The 16,814-nt window shown below is 32.1% G+C and overlaps 1 non-coding gene across 1 annotated transcript; it reads left to right on the top strand.

Annotated features, from left to right (window-relative positions):
- Positions 1-6,026: 6,026 nt before the first annotated feature.
- On the top strand, positions 6,027-6,133 carry LOC139879049 (small nucleolar RNA R71). Its single transcript, XR_011769903.1, has one exon. It is a non-coding gene; the product is annotated as a small nucleolar RNA R71 (small nucleolar RNA).
- Positions 6,134-16,814: the final 10,681 nt, after the last annotated feature.

The following is a 16,814-nucleotide window of genomic DNA, read 5'->3' as shown; positions in this document are numbered from 1 at the left end:
CCGGTTCGTTCCACAGGGAGCTAGTGATTACGTACTATATTTTTATAAAACTATATTTATATAAATATATATATATATATATATATATATATATATATATATATATATATATATATATATATATATATATATATATATATATATATATATATATATATAAGTAGTAATATTATTATAAAAGGGGGGGTTTTTACCGTTTAATGACCGGTTTGTCGATTTTATATTTTTAAGCGTAAAGATAAATGACAATAATTAAAGTGCGTAAAATAAATAAATGACGATAAATAAAATAACAATAAATAAAATTGCGATAGAATATGAAATAAAAGGATTATGCTTATTTAAACTTTCGTAATCATGATGTTTGACGTTTTGATTTTAATTAATTGTTACTCGGGTTAATTGTCCTTTGTCCTGGTTTATTTGATACCTATCTGGTTTTTGTCCATAATAGTCCATCGGTCATAAATATAAAGTGCGAGTGTCCTCGTCAAATTACCCTTATACCCGAAGTCAAATATTCCAACTAATTAAGGATTTAAACTGTGACGCAGTTATCACTTCTGTCAACAATTACACCAGTTATCACTGTATGTAATCCACCCCTGTTTTGATTAGATATGAATATTAATTTACCCACTTGATCAGTTTGAATAATCAATTACCCAACCCGAATAATTAATTAAATGATTATAATAGGACAACGTCACTAAATAGGAGAACCATAATCATTATTAATTATTAGGTTAATTAATTTGAAGATAGGTTCGACAGACTCCAATGAGTTGTCACTCAATTAGACAATACCCCCATCTATTAATAGTCAATAGTCCAATTTTCACAAGTGTCGGTCTTTTGCCCAAACCTTAATTATGGTACAAAGTTCAATAACCTCGTCTTAATATTTTAGCCCAACATCACGATTACTTCGGCTCAAATAAGCATAATAATAACTTAGTTACGAGACATTAAATTAAAAAGGAAGAACATAGCTTACAGTGATGATTAATCGCGTAGCGTTGCACGGACAGAATTTCGACTTAAAACCCGTAAAATATTTCTTACAATAACCCAACTAAACCATAACTTTATTATTAAAATTAACTTATCTTAAAATTATAATATAAATATATATTACATATTACAGAAGAGAGAAAGAAATATGAAGAAAGGTGTATTTTTTCATTACTCCGTGAATTCCATTTTATAGGCAATTGGTGATTTGAAATTTTCACTTATGACCCCTTAACTATGCTCAATTAACAACTTTTTATTATTTATTATTATTCTTATTATGAATTATTTAAATATTATATTATATTCTTGAGCATAGTTAACTTGTAATTTTAGCTCCGTTGCGTCGAGCGTTGAAAGTTGGTTCATGTCTCGGTTCCGGATTTTCTAACGCCTTTTCGTATAATTTAATATCTTGTACTTTGCATTTTGCGGCTTGTACTTTTGTAATTTTGAGATGTTTCTCATCAATATATTGAACCACTTGGAGTGTAACTTGTACGTTTGACCATTTTGGACGTTTTGGTCTTTCAAATCTTCGTTTTTGTCTTTAAATCTTCATTTTCGAGCGATTTGCGTCTTTCGTCTTCTCACTTATTTATTTAACTATTACAACTAAAAATAAGGAAATTACATTTAAAAACTTTACATATTGGAACGATATTGCTACTAAATATATGTTCATTTGGAGAACTATCAAATATCCCCACACTTGAACGTTGCTTGTCCTCAAGCAATACAGTCTTGAAACAATATAATACATCACACGAGTCACTTCTTTATCCTTCACACTTTGTACATCAGTGATTTTGATATAGCGGTATAAACAATGACAGTAACGATGGTTAAAGGTGGGTGTGTCATCCGCAGTTGCCTCGGGTTTAGGTTAACGACACTTGCAATCAAATAGCCGATTTACTTTCGGTTTCCAAAGCAAAGTGCACATTTGAAAGGTGGTTTACAGTCTCACATGACTATGAAAATGTAGATCCTTAAGGAAATTGGATCTTTATGAAAACATTTGATCTTTTTGAAAATTTAATCTAGTTTTACCCTAGATAAGGTTTTCGGAATAACCCTTCACCGGTGTTTGCAAAATATTTTTTTGTGGGTTGTGTGGGTTTCAGATTTGAAAATTTTAGCTCAACACTTGTGGTTTTGTGTTACCCACTTGCTAACCTTGTATTGGGAAAGCAACACGTCCAGTTTACTTGTTCCGTATATTACCTTTCGGTAAACTACCGTCCGGTTGTAAAGGAAAGCGATGAACAAGAAACTGTTAAGGCAATGTCTAATGACATGCATATGATTATGGTCTTAAAACGTGTCGGATACTAGTACTATCCTTTGTAGGAGCAATAGTAAAGATCATCCTTTGATTTTTCGGTCTGGCACAAGGTCCTGTCTCCGACCATGCTATGCAACCACCGTTTCTTACGGTTGACACCCGATTTGGTTCAGGTGACCTAATGAATTCTGATGAATTCTCAGGATTTTACGTTCAATGGTAATGAACGCATTGAAAAAAGGTTTTCAGAAAACAAATCGGTTTTATTTTTGATCAAAATATTTTCTCGTTCAAGCTCGAGTTTAGATATCATTGAATTCCATGAGTTTGTAATTCTCAATCTTTAAGGTCAATCTCTAGGATTGAGTAATATCAGTCTTAAAAGCTGATTTTTGATCTTTAAGGAGATTATCCTTTCTGGGGATTTGTTTCATTAGTCTTATCAAGCTAATTTGCACGGTGCCCCCCATTATGCGAGATAAATCCTTCTCATGGTTAGGATAAATCTGACCACATGGCGACCCTGTTTGATGCTGAGGTCCGTGGATTTCCTGCTGATTTTAGAGATGACTTTTCTAGATTTTTCGTCAACCTACAGCTGGTCTGAACGACAACTTCATGACCTAAATCAAGAAGCGCGTTTCTTTTTCGGAAGACTTTACTTCCTTTTAATGATGGAATTGATTCATCGTGTAGATCCATCTTTCTTACAGTAAATCGGGTAAACCTGTTAATTTAGTCCAAAGTAAAAGCACCTGCAATAACTTTACAAAAACATGTGATAGATAGTTTTTAATTGAATAACTTGGTACATTCTCCCCACACTTGGCTTTTTTCATGCGTCTTTTTATATCTTAATAAATAAATTCAAGCGTTTTAGTTGTTTCTCAATTTATGTCCTTTCCGAGATAACAATAATTTCGGCATTAACACCTAGTTTTATCGTTCATAAATATGTATAAACATGATTTTGAATTCATTTAGTTAAAAAAATTTAAAATTTTCATAATATTTAGAAAATAAGCCAAGTATAAACCCGAGAGAATTTATAACCCTTCCCCACACTTGAGATCATGCAATGCCCTCATTTGCATGAAATCATACTATAATTATAAATTCATGAGGGTGATTAGTGTAGGAAAGTGATTAAAAATACCCAGTTTGTAATTACAAAGCTCGTCGAATGATAGATGGCGCGCCTCATCGTTCATTCCTCCATTTATTATATCACATTTGTTGTTTTGCATCTTGTCGTCAAAATCAGTAGCTTTTGCTGAACTTAATGTTAGTCTTTGAAAGTGCGTTGTTTTACCCTGTTGTTTACATGATAAAATACAAACATATATACATATTTTTAAAGTTGGGTATATTACCCCACGTTCAAAAATTTATAAAATCAAATAAATTTTTTTTTTTGCATACTTTAAATCAATAAAATTAAAAATAATGATGACAAAATTTTTCGCCCCGCCCTTGGGTAAAGTAATTTCGGCTCAACGACCTAGTCTTCAACTCACGACGAATTTTAGAAATCATTTTTTTTCAACTTAATGAAATAAAGTAAATTTTTGTTTTTAAATTCACACAAAACTTAAAAAGAAAACATATTAATTTCATATAAAACCTAAAAAACAAAAAAATTCAGAATGGAGGGAGAAAACTAGTTCTTTAGTGTCTGCTAGTGGAAAAGACCAATCGGATTCCATTCTCGGAACTACACGAGAACAGAACAACTAACTCCAAACAGCATTTTCTTTTTAGAATATTTGAATCTCCTCACACTTAGGTAGATGTGGTGTCGAAATTGTGATTAACTTCATCGTCAATTTCTCTTGGACCATAATCAACTTGCATATCTGTGACTTTTGCTTTAAGCCAGTGACCAGCTTTTTCCGTAATATCCACAAATTCAACTAGCTTCGCCTTTTCTTTAGGCGACAGATTGGATACTAACCGGTTATATAACTTAAAGTTCCCCTTACTTTTAGCATCAATAACCCGTTTAAAAAGTTTCTTCATTGAACTGTTAATAACGGGGTCATTTAATTTCGTATCAACTATGGGGTTCTTTATTATCAAGTCATCATTAGGTGTTACTTCATTTTCCCCACACTTAGGTGTTCTATTATTGTTAAGCATTACCGTTGGAGTTGGTAAAACAACATGGTTCTTACCAATCGTTTTTGTCGGTTCAACGGTTTTGGTTTGTGGATATTTAGACTTTTGAATCATAAAGGTGATCGATTTCTCATCATTACTAAGTGTCATTCTACCCTTTCTTACATCAAATAACGCCCGGGTGGACGCTAAGAATGGTCGACCTAAAATTAGAGGAACGTTTGAGTCCTCTTCTATGTCAATGACAATGAATTCGACTAGAAAGGTTAAATTACCTACTTGAACGGTTAGGTTGTCAGCAGTTCCAACTGGGTGCTTAATGGTTTGATCAAGGAGTCGAACACTCATATCCGTTGGAGTTAACTCACCTACATCTAATCTCTTATATAATGAAAGAGGCATAACACTCACACTTGAACCTAAATCTGCTAGTGCATCATACATGACACAGTCACTAAGTAGACAAGGAACAATAAATTCACCCGGATCACCTACCCTAGGTGGAGGATTTGGTGGAACTGTCTTCACCGGGTTTACTTCTACTGTTTTTGTTTCTTGCACTTTTTTATTCTTCTTCTTCTTCTTTCCAGAGGTATCACAAACTTTATTACCTATTACTTGCTCATACTCAATACCTTTTCTTGGAAACGGGATGGGTGGTCTGTATGGTGCCACCACTGGCTTTACATACTCGGGTGATGGTGGTGGTGGTGTAACTTCTTCATTGTTACTTACATCTAAAACCTCCCCATCTTCTGATGCTGGTTTTTCAGAATTTGTTGAAACCATATTAACATTTTCATTCCGAGGATTTACTTCAGTATTACTCGGTAGCTTTCCTTGTTTCCTTTCACTCATCAATCTAACAAGAGTACCTACTTGTTTTTCTAGATTCAAAATAGAAGCATGTTGAGTTCTAAATGACTGATCAAACCTCTCATTCGTTTGAGTTTGAGTTTCAATAAATTGTGTTTGAGATTCAACTAGCTTAAATACCACTTCTTCCAGATTTGACTTTTTCTCTTCGGTTTGTTGTGGTGGTTTATACAAGCCAGGTCTTTGTTGATTGAAAGTGTTGTTTTGAGTTGGTTGGTTATTCGAACCTTGTTGGTTATACGAGTTATTGTCGGGTCCTTTTGGATTGTAAAGAATGTTTTGATTTCGATTGAAGTTTGGCCTTGGCGGTTGATAATTATTCTGATAACTATTTTCCAGCCTTTGGTTCATGTAGACAACATTCTCACGTTGTTCCATCGTTTGTTCAATGTGACAGTCTTTCATTAAGTGTGGTCCACCGCATTGCTCACAACTGATTCGTATTGCGTGAATATCTTTATTCATCTTTTCCATTCGTCTCTCGAAAGCATCTATTTTTGCGGAAACGGAATCAAAGTTATGTCTAGAATCGGCTCTAGCCACTTTAGATGAACGATATATATCTTTCTCTTGGTGCCACTCATGAGAGTGGGAGGCTGTGTTATCAATAATTTTGTAAGCTTCAGTTGTGGTTTTCTTCATAATGGAACCACCAGCTGTTATGTCGATGTCTTTTCGTGTAGCAACGTTGACACCTTGGTAGAATATTTGTACTATTTGATAAGTGTCTAAACCGTGTTGAGGACATCCTCTCAACAACTTTCCAAATCTTGTCCACGCCTCATATAGAGTTTCATTTGACTTTTGTGTGAACGTAACAATTTCTCCTTCAAGTCTCACGGCTTTAGATGCCGGAAAGAATCTTTTAAGAAATTTCTCAACTAAAACATCCCATGTGTCAATCGCCCCTTCAGGTAACGATTCTAACCAATCTTTGGCTTCTCCCTTTAAAGTCCAGGGAAACAACATGAGATAGATCTGTTCATCATCAACTTCTCGGATTTTGAATAGTGTACAGATCCTATTAAACATACGAATATGTTCGTTTGGATCTTCCTTCGGCGCACCACTATATTGGCACTGATTAGTTACCATGTGTAGGATTTGTCCTTTGATTTCATAATCTGGCGCATTATTGTCTGGCTTAATAATGGCGTGACCTTGGCCCGTGCGTGTGGCTCTCATTCGGTCTTCCATACTTAGAGGTTCCAGATTTTCCATAATTGAATTTGTTGAATACGAATCACTAGAAGATTCTGATTTAATGGTTTGTGGTTCAGGAGGAATGATTAGTGGTTCTGGATCTTGGAATTGTCCCTGAATATTATCCGGATTCTCAATTGTGAGGTCGGGTTCACAAGATGGATTATCGGAAATTTGAGTTGGAGTTCTTGGTCGACTAGATGATGATTCTAAAGAAAAATCAACGGCGACAATATTGGCTAGATGTCTTGATCGAGTTATAGGTGGTGAACGTATGAAAGGTGGTGAACGTTTTACTCGGTGCATTCACTGAATATCCTATTAGTTTTTAAAAGGAAAGAAAAATTATATAAGTTATCCAATTAATAGACTTTTCTGATTTTGCCCACGTTTCGAATAGCCAAAAGATGCAGCAGAGGGGCAGGATTCGTTTGGTCTCAATATAATTGAGTACTGTTTGGCTCCAATAACCCGGTCCACGTACAAATCCAACTATTACTACGAACCAGAAAATTTTGATGTCTATCAATTTAACCACTTAAAATAAATTTTCGTAATTTTAAGAAATTTAGATAAGAAGTAGAATAAAAATCTTATCCTAAAACTAGAATAGCGAGAAATAAGAAAGAAAAAAAAAACGGGTCGAAAAAGGTCGAAAAATAAAAGGTCGAAAAATAGGCGTCGAAAAATAAAAATAAGAAAGTAGCGCGAAAAACGGCGTCGCAAAATTCTAAAGCACATAAATCTTAGTCTAAGGAATAAGCACTTAAGGGATTTTACGGCAAACCTAAAAATTCTAGAAATAAAAATAACTATGGCAAAACTAAACTTAATACTAAAAATTGTAACTAGAGTCTAAAAATCTAAAGGTAATAAAAAAAAACCTTTTTTTTTATTTTTTTTATATTTCGTTTTTTAAGGATTTTAAAAGTTCTTTTTTTAAATTTTTTTTTTTATATATATTTTTTTAAAAACTTTTTTTTTAAAAATTTTTCTTAAAAAAATGATTTTTTTTACAATTTTTTTTTTAAAAAAAAAACGATTTTTTTTCTTTAAAAAAACGATTTTTTTTCTTTAAAAAAACGATTTTTTTTCTTTAAAAGACGATTTTTTTTACACAACTTTTTTTTTTTAAAACGAAATTTTTTTTTCTTTAAAAAAAAACGATTTTTTTACCCAATTTTTTTTTAAAGGAATTAATAATTTTATTATTATTATTTTTTTTTCAAAACTTTTTTTAACTCATTTACTATTCATGAATAGTAAATGAAAAGAAATTAATTAATTTACTATTCACATGAAAACGACATGATAGAAGTTATTAATTGCAAGTTACATAATATACCCCTGAAATATTTAATAAATACGACTTTTTAAAACTTTTACGATTCAAAATAGTAAAAGAAAGAAATTAATTAATTTACTATTCACATGAAAGTGACATTGTAGAAATTATTAATTATAAGTTACATAATATACCCCTGAAGTATTTAATAAATACGACTTTTTAAAACTTTTAAAACTTTTACGTATCAAATTTGATTCTAAAATATTATTATATTGTTATATTTTATTTCAATATTATTATATTATTATATTTATTAAATTATTATATTTAAATTAATATATCTTTAATCAATCAAAAACTAAAAAAAAAAACTTAAATACCCCGTGAAAACACAAAAAGTGTCCCCGAAATTACTTTTTTTTATAACTATATTTTTACAGATATAAATTAAAAATATAGCGTTTTAGCGCTCCCCGGAAGCGGCGCCAAAAACTTGATGATGTAGCGTGAGGGTACGAAATAGTATTATTTTTACTAGGAAATACTACAAAATATGACACAAGTTTTATTAATTTACGGATGGGATATACCTAAACCTTGCTGCAACACTATAGGCAGTGTACCTAATCGTAGAGTAGTGTAGTTTTTAGTAAGTCCGGTTCGTTCCACAGGGTGCTAGTGATTACGTACTATATTTTTATAAAACTATATTTATATATATATATATATATATATATATATATATATATATATATATATATATATATATATATATATATATATATATATATATATATATATAAGTAGTAATATTATTATAAAAGGGGGGGTTTTTACCGTTTAATGACCGGTTTGTCGATTTTATATTTTTAAGCGTAAAGATAAATGACAATAATTAAAGTGCGTAAAATAAATAAATGACGATAAATAAAATAACAATAAATAAAATTGCGATAGAATATGAAATAAAAGGATTATGCTTATTTAAACTTTCGTAATCATGATGTTTGACGTTTTGATTTTAATTAATTGTTACTCGGGTTAATTGTCCTTTGTCCTGGTTTATTTGATACCTATCTGGTTTTTGTCCATAATAGTCCATCGGTCATAAATATAAAGTGCGAGTGTCCTCGTCAAATTACCCTTATACCCGAAGTCAAATATTCCAACTAATTAAGGATTTAAACTGTGACGCAGTTATCACTTCTGTCAACAATTACACCAGTTATCACTTTATGTAATCCACCCCTGTTTTGATTAGATATGAATATTAATTTACCCACTTGATCAGTTTGAATAATCAATTACCCAACCCGAATAATTAATTAAATGATTATAATAGGACAACGTCACTAAATAGGAGAACCATAATCATTATTAATTATTAGGTTAATTAATTTGAAGATAGGTTCGACAGACTCCAATGAGTTGTCACTCAATTAGACAATACCCCCCATCTATTAATAGTCAATAGTCCAATTTTCACAAGTGTCGGTCTTTTGCCCAAACCTTAATTATGGTACAAAGTTCAATAACCCCGTCTTAATATTTTAGCCCAACATCACGATTACTTCGGCTCAAATAAGCATAATAATAACTTAGTTACGAGACATTAAATTAAAAAGGAAGAACATAGCTTACAGTGATGATTAATCGCGTAGCGTTGCACGGACAGAATTTCGACTTAAAACCCGTAAAATATTTCTTACAATAACCCAACTAAACCATAACTTTATTATTAAAATTAACTTATATTAAAATTATAATATAAATATATATTACATATTACAGAAGAGAGAAAGAAATATGAAGAAAGGTGTATTTTTTCATTACTCCGTGAATTCCATTTTATAGGCAATTGGTGATTTGAAATTTTCACTTATGACCCCTTAACTATGCTCAATTAACAACTTTTTATTATTTATTATTATTCTTATTATGAATTATTTAAATATTATATTATATTCTTGAGCATAGTTAACTTGTAATTTTAGCTCCGTTGCGTCGAGCGTTGAAAGTTGGTTCATGTCTCGGTTCCGGATTTTCTAACGCCTTTTCGTATAATTTAATATCTTGTACTTTGCATTTTGCGGCTTGTACTTTTGTAATTTTGAGACGTTTCTCATCAATATATTGAACCACTTGGAGTGTAACTTGTACGTTTGACCATTTTGGACGTTTTGGTCTTTCAAATCTTCGTTTTTGTCTTTAAATCTTCATTTTCGAGCGATTTGCGTCTTTCGTCTTCGCACTTATTTATTTAACTATTACAACTAAAAATAAGGAAATTACATTTAAAAACTTTACATATTGGAACGATATTGCTACTAAATATATGTTCATTTGGAGCACTATCACTTTCATTAGGGAAACCATAGGAAAGTTAAATCCACTGCGCTCTCCCCTAGCTATCACTCGGGATCCATCGGCCAAACGGAAAGAAATCATATTCTTATCACACTTAATATTAGCCCTATTAGCTCTTAACCAATTCATGCCTATGACTACATCAAAGCTAGGTATAGGCATCAGCAAACAGGTTAAAGGGAAAGAATGGCCGTCGATTTCGATGGTAATTCCAGACACAGATGATGTGCATGGAACCATTTTACCATCAGCTACTTCTATTCCCAAAGACTCATCTAACATCCTAACAAGCAACTTCAACTTATCACAGAACCCTAATGACATAAAAGATTGATTCACTCTAGAATCAAATAACACACGAGCTGGCAAGGAATTAACCAAGAACATACCGGTAATGACGTCATCGGTAGCGGTTGCAGCGTCTACCGTCATTTGAAACGCCCTTGCCTCTGTTGTTGGAGGATTCTTTCTCTTCTGCTCGGCAGTAGAAGCAGAAGATCCCCCGGAAGTAACTGACCTCTCCCCTGACCCTGCCCCAGAATCGGCTCTTGACGCAGATGGATAATCCGCCGATCTATGACCTTCCTTATGGCAACTCCAACAAACATTTGCTTAAAAGAACAAGCTGTTGCTTCATGACCTTTCACTCCACAATTTAAACATCTTCGGGTCATTAGAGAACACAGTCCGGCATGAGTCGACTTACAAACATTACACCAATCAGGATGACTTGAACCCGATCCGCTTATACCAGACTTACTCTTCTGTTTAAACCCACCTGACTTCTTACTACGAAATCCTAATTGCTTACTTGACTGCTAACCAGACTGACCACCTGTTTGACCTTCTGATTTTCCCCCAAAAGATCCACCTTTTGAACTTTCTCTTTTCGCTGGCATTATATCACCTTCAGTAACTTTAGCCATCTCATGAGCCTGTGCCAATGTGGTTGCAAATCTCGCAACTGTTCTATATTCTGGCTTAATCACCAGCATAAAATGCCGAATCTTATCCTTTTCAGTCGGTACCCACTGTTGAACAAACCTTAACTTCGATGTAAAATCTCTGAAAACCTCATCAATTGTCATACTTTCGGTCATTTTCATACTCAGGAACTCAGTTTTCAATCTTTCCATCTCATAATCAGAACAATACTGCTCACGAACCTTAGCAGCGAACTGTTCCCAAGTTATCTGACTGATCTGTTCTTTGGGTAAATATGCAGTAATAGAATCCCACCACTCCATTGCTGCACCTTTGAGAAGCCTACTAGCAAACAGTACCATAGATTCAGTGTGATGACCCGGAAATTTCTGACCAAATTTAAACTTAATCTTTGTATGATTAACATTTCCGACACGATAAGCAAAGTCTGTAAAACTAAATCTCAAAATTTTTGAACTACTTTTATATATTTAAATACCCTTCGGTTGTTTTCGACGATTCGCGAACAATTATATGTAAATAGATACATATATACTATAACTTGAAAAGGTAACAATGTATTAATTATTTGATATCGTACATTAAACTTATTGGTTTAAATATCTATTTGAATATATATGATAAGTTGAAATATTTATTATTAAAATTTATTTATAAATAACTTCCAATGTGTATTTAAAAATTGATTTATGTATATTAAAAAGATATATACATATATATAATTTCAAGTTATTTAGTAAACGATAGTAACATTCGTTTATTGATTCGATTGATATTTAGATAAGTTAACTAAAGCGTTTAAGATGAACCAGTAAAACACTAATTTACTACAGTATTTTCAAATTGCTACAGTACCCAAAATGCTACAGTGTTTTCGAAAATCACTATTTGCTACAATGAAATTGCTACAGTAAAAATTGACTTTGCTACAGTGAATTGCTACAGTGGTATAGTAAATTGCTACAGTGAATTGCTACAGTAACTTGCTACAGTGGTATAGTTTATGAATGATTTAAGACTATATTTTGACAAAGGTAAGAGTCACGAAACGAAAAGAACTAGTTTTCTCAGCGTACGAAAGGGCGTTCGGAAAACCGGAACTGGGACGTAAGTCGAGTGACGACGTACGACTTTTCGGGACAAAAATTACAAATCAACTATGCACATGAATTTAATATAATATATAATTAATTATATAAATTATATATATTATATTAATATTAAAATATGTCGACAAGCAAGAAAACAAAAGGATTGTGTGCTGGACAGCCGGCCCATGCGATCGCATGGGATATAGCCTTCCCAGCCATGCGATCGCATGGACACCAGGGACAGGCCACAACTATAAATACCCGATCATTTCTGTTTCTGATCTTATTTTAATTACTCCGTAGATATTTATTTATTTTATTTAATATTATTATTATTATTATTATTATTATTATTATTATTATTATTATTATTAAGATTAATATTATTATTAATCTAATTATTATTAGTAATATTATTAGTATTATACATAAAATACTACGACGAGGTTATGATCGTGTCACTTTTAAAATAAATTTACAAGCAAGCTAGAGCTAAGGAAATTATGGGTTATTGCCAAGGAGGTTATGGGTAATGTTCGGGGGGTATATTTATGAATCAAACCTAGTGTTTATCATCTCCGTTACGTCTACGTACTTTTCTACAATATTGAATCTCAATACTGATACGTTGAGATCTACGGTTATTTGGTAATCCGAGTTTCGATCACATTTTGGTGAACGACTTTATACGCTGCTAAGGTGAGTTTCATATGATCCCTTTTTCTCTTTACATTTTTGGGCTGAGAATACATGCAATGCTTTTATATCTGTTTTACTAAATGGATACAAATACTAAAACTGATTTTGTGTGAGTTTCATATGATCCCTTTTACTCTCCGCACCGCAATACCGTTTTCTCTCTCATCTCCAGAATATCTCGTCATGATCATATACTCTCTCAAATTCTGGATTTTATTCATCTGCTCGTCCGAACTGCCAATCATCTTGGTGTAGTAGAAGAAGTCAACGAGCTTCGCGCTCGGGTAGTGGCTTTGGAGAATATGGTGCAAAGGTTACAAGCACCAGCAGAATCACCGGCATCAACAGTACCATCGACAACAACACCAACAGTACCATTACCACCACCAACAACATCCGCACCGCAAGCCTCAACATCACAATATGTACCTTGAACATCAATGTCATACGCATCGTAGTTACCAAGAAATACCAGCAACAATAACCGATGAAGTATTAACTTATTTCCCCTGAAGAAATTTTATGTATATATGAATTTTGAAATCAAAATAAATCTTTTCGTACCAAGTTATTACGTGCGAATCTTAACTGGTGGGTACTACTCGGTTAATTCATATTACTAATATGCTATGATATACATCCTTCGTTAATGACTTAACCATCGTTAACTACAATCTCTGTTTCCAACTCAATGAATTCCAGTTCATAATAAACTAAGTATATTATTCAATTATATGGTTGATTTTATACTTTCATCTTCGATGTATTCGAAACTTTCTAGAAAACATCATTCGTACCTTGCGAAGTTAGCAAGAGTTCCATGAGCACCAACATGATTCACTGAGAAAATATCAATAAAACTGAGTATTGATTACATTAGTGAAATACTCCGTAAAGATTATTAAATCTTTAATGTTTTAGATATTATTCATTTCTAATTCAAGTCAAAAATCAAATGAGCTTAATATGATATTAACTCATCAAATCTGTATTACATCTGAAGAAAATATACATACATATATTTTTATAAAGATGGTAATAAAAATTCTTTTGTACAAAATATTACTTGTGAAATCTTTAACGGGTAGGTAATTCCCGGGAAATATATAAGTTCACAATTAATATGTTATACTGTACATTCTTCAAATTTGATTCAAAAATTATTAACTATGCTCACAGCGATATACAATCGTATCCATACAAATTCAATTACATATTCTAATATTGACGGATCAGAATCCAAGTCAAGATTTAACGGGTGACATCATTCTTAGATCTCTACATCTTTCAAAGCTATACTTTGACTTCAAAAATGTGAAAGATCCTTTAGCATTGTTATTACTGAAAATAACCTTGCAATTTCTTTTCAAAGTATCCAGTATTATCAACCATTCAACCAGTCAACGACGACCTTTCAGACTTGTAATTTTGGCATATACGTTTTTGTTACTGGGGAACCTTTCATGTTCCACCACATTAGCAGTAAATTTACCAACAACTTCATTGATCTTTGACCTTCTGAAAAATCCTTATACTCATTGAAACCGTATCATGTACTCATCCACATCTTGTAACGGAAATTGCCATACCAACTATCGGGAATTAGCAATCAGTATTTTGAAATCTTGTAGCACGTCTACGCCAACAGTTATATGTGTACATATAACAACTACCTCCTGGACTTACATACTTCGAATGTGAAGTTTCCGAAAAACACCCCAAACTACGAAACTAGTTCTCCGAATTTCAGAAAAATGTTGATGAAGCAGAAAAGAAAAAAAAACTGTAAACGATCTTAACAGTCAAAAGTTTGATGATAAAGAATAGTATGGTGGTAAAACTGAGAAAAATAGAAGGTTTGGAACTGGAAAACGAATTGAGCAAAGTATGAAGGAGGCTGTGGATAAATCACAAAGAATAAACCTGCCTTCAAAGAATCCAAATGATTCAGTATCTGCTGAAGCCATTAACGAATACCTTGCTTCCGAATCTAAACCCTTGCGGATAATATTCTTCATCATCCTCTGATATTAGGAATTCTAAGATATCATCGTATCTTTCATTATAAATATTCTCGATATTTCTGAAGATATCTTCATACCTATTCTTATCGGAAATCATTCATCTCTTCACACTATCTGTGTTACATCATAAAAGAAACTATTTTAGTTTCTAAAATCTGGAAAAAAAAATGGATGTTTTGAAGTAATATTGAGAACTGAAGCATGAGTTAGTATAATATAATGACACTTGATCAACGTGATTATATTACAGTAAATCATGCTGAGTTTCTAATGGAACGTGATAAAGGTTCATAGATCATACCCTCATCATAAACCATGTTACATAACTCTTTCATTCTATATAATCTCTAAATATATCAAGAAAATATATTTCTTGATGATTCGGTCTTTTCCAGATATTCTGGTAATTTGACAAATCAAGATCGTGCCATTACAATTTATTTCTTAGAACATTAATTATGTTCATCCGAAATTCATACCTACAAATTCTGAACCATTATTCGCTTGACTTAAGGTCGGGAAGAGAAAACGAAAGCATGAAGCTCCGAAATATAATGGAGAACATAAAGCCCGATAACAACCCCGAAATTACAAACCGTGAATATCAATGCGTATAGCAATATAAAGACACCGGAGAATGAAAAACACTATAACCCCAAGGTAATAGTAGAAGAAAATAACCTCCTCTGGTGGCAGATGAAAAAGAAGAATGAATGATATGACAGCCAAGAAAATATCAAGAATCAGAACTGGATTAAGCATTTTTACAATCTATTGGGATGTATGAAATAAGAAAGAAGATTATAGGAGTGGTGAAAATAAATGAAATGGAAGAGGTCAATTTATAACGAAATATCAGACATAGCAATCGAGGCAGATTACGCATTTAATCAAAGAAAATCCTAATTTCCGCAAATTCCGAAGAATCAAATTTTATTTAGATTATGAAGATTTTCTATTCCTTAAATTCCGAAAATCAATCTTTACTACGTCAAGAGATAAAGTCGCATCTCTATTCTGTATTTCACTTTATTACGATAACTTCCCTCATACGCTTCGAGTAATTGGATTGTTTTATCCATATTATTTAACGGTGATAAAACTCTATTATCAACTCATATTCATCATTAAAACATTTTTATTGTTAGCCATGACGACCTCACTCAAATTTCGGGACGAAATTTCTTTAACGGGTAGGTACTGTGATGACCCGGAAATTTCTGACCAAATTTAAACTTAATCTTTGTATGATTAACATTTCCGACACGATAAGCAAAGTCTGTAAAACTAAATCTCAAAATTTTTGAACTACTTTTATATATTTAAATACCCTTCGGTTGTTTTCGACGATTCGCGAACAATTATATGTAAATAAATACATATATACTATAACTTGAAAAGGTAACAATGTATTAATTATTTGATATCGTACATTAAACTTATTGGTTTAAATATCTATTTGAATATATATGATAAGTTGAAATATTTATTATTAAAATTTATTTATAAATAACTTCCAATGTGTATTTAAAAATTGATTTATGTATATTAAAAAGATATATACATATATATAGTTTCAAGTTATTTAGTAAACGATAGTAACATTCGTTTATTGATTCGATTGATATTTAGATAAGTTAACTAAAGCATTTAAGATGAACCAGTAAAACACTAATTTACTACAGTATTTTCAAATTGCTACAGTACCCAAAATGCTACAGTGTTTTCGAAAATCACTATTTGCTACAATGAAATTGCTACAGTAAAAATTGACTTTGCTACAGTGAATTGCTACAGTAACTTTGCTACAGTGGTATAGTTTATGAATGATTTAAGACTATATTTTGACAAAGGTAAGAGTCACGAAACGAAAAGAACTAGTTTTCTCAGCGTACGAAAGG

This window comes from Rutidosis leptorrhynchoides, chromosome 11 (genome assembly GCF_046630445.1).
Source record: "Rutidosis leptorrhynchoides isolate AG116_Rl617_1_P2 chromosome 11, CSIRO_AGI_Rlap_v1, whole genome shotgun sequence".
Lineage (NCBI taxonomy): Eukaryota > Viridiplantae > Streptophyta > Magnoliopsida > Asterales > Asteraceae > Rutidosis > Rutidosis leptorrhynchoides.
Note: the sequence above shows the minus strand (reverse complement) of the source record. Positions and strands in the feature narration are given on the sequence as shown.